Source organism: Palaemon carinicauda, chromosome 20 (assembly GCF_036898095.1).
Source record: "Palaemon carinicauda isolate YSFRI2023 chromosome 20, ASM3689809v2, whole genome shotgun sequence".
NCBI lineage: Eukaryota > Metazoa > Arthropoda > Malacostraca > Decapoda > Palaemonidae > Palaemon > Palaemon carinicauda.
Window position 1 is genome coordinate 54309315 of NC_090744.1, and position 1410 is coordinate 54310724.

Below are 1410 nucleotides of genomic sequence, written 5' to 3' on the forward strand. Positions count from 1 at the left end.
AAAAAAAAAATAAGTATAAGGGAAAGAAAATAACAAGACTGTTTCAAATCCCAAAGAAGAACCCATTAACCTTTCATGGAATTAATTTCTCCACCAATGGCACCTGCATGAGCTGCTTTCCTAATGTCCCAACGCTAGCCTACCACAAAGTGATGATACCACTATGATTAGAGTGGCTCAAGTGTATGCCAAACCCGCTTGATGTGACTGAGAGTATTGAAAGAATAAAATCATCCCCACCTTAATCATAGTGGCAGGCAAACCGGACAGAATGCCGAGAGTTCTATCTCTATAATACCAGCCAACCTCTGGAATCCCAAGACAAAGTTTTTTGTTCGAGAATAGTGTCGCGTGCCAGTATGGAAATACTGATTCTCCTGGGTGTCTAAACATTATCAGATAGCTGGCAAGATTACAACAGCTCCCACAATTGATTTTGAAAAAAAAAAAATCCAATACCAGATATGATGTCCTCTAAAAGAAAATCTGGAAAGTGAAATGGGTAAGAGAATTTTGACAGCGAGTTTGGAGACTATTGATAAATATAAATAATAATTAAACAATTATAAGTAATGTATATGATGAGAGAAAATTGGTATGAAACTGAGAGAAAAAAAAACCCTAATTCAAGAGCCCTCTGAACGTAAATGTTTTGAAAGGAGAAAATGGAGAAGTGAAAATGGTCAAAATAACTGTTTCATATTCAACAATATCACTGGATATTGAATAAAAAGAAAAATATCTCCCACATCTACGCTAATGATTAACCATTTTATTTTATGGTTTTGAAATACTTCTTAATGTTTGTTTTGATTTTTTTTTCCAGATTCCTTCATCCATGTGAGTCGAGTCAATTAACTTCCTCATGCAGAAGAGTAATCAACTTCACTTTTCATTTCTGCTCTAGACTTATTATAGCATATACAAGAGATTTTCGTAAATGCCTTTAACCAGTGTTCGTTACCAGGCATGTTTTTGCATATAAATGTCGAATCATGCAGTGTTTCCAAATCTATTCTCGTCGGCCATGAGTTGACGATCGATAAAGAAGTCAGAGAGAACCGAATCTAAACTTTCAGTTTTATTTTGTTGAAACTGTGTTGACCTTACCTATGAGCTCAGCTACTGGCAGGTTTAGATTGAAGTGAGATGTAGTGGTACTTATTGGGCACACCTGGTAAGTAAAAGTCGAATGTTCGGATGTGTGGTATCATTTGTTGTAAGGATAATAAAAATGTAGTCACCAATGTAAAATTCAATGATATAACTACATAAACACAATCACACACAGAAGCGTGAATATTTATCTAACTATCTATCTATCTATCTATCTATATATATATATATAAATATATATATATATATATATACATATATATATATATATATATATATATATATATATATACA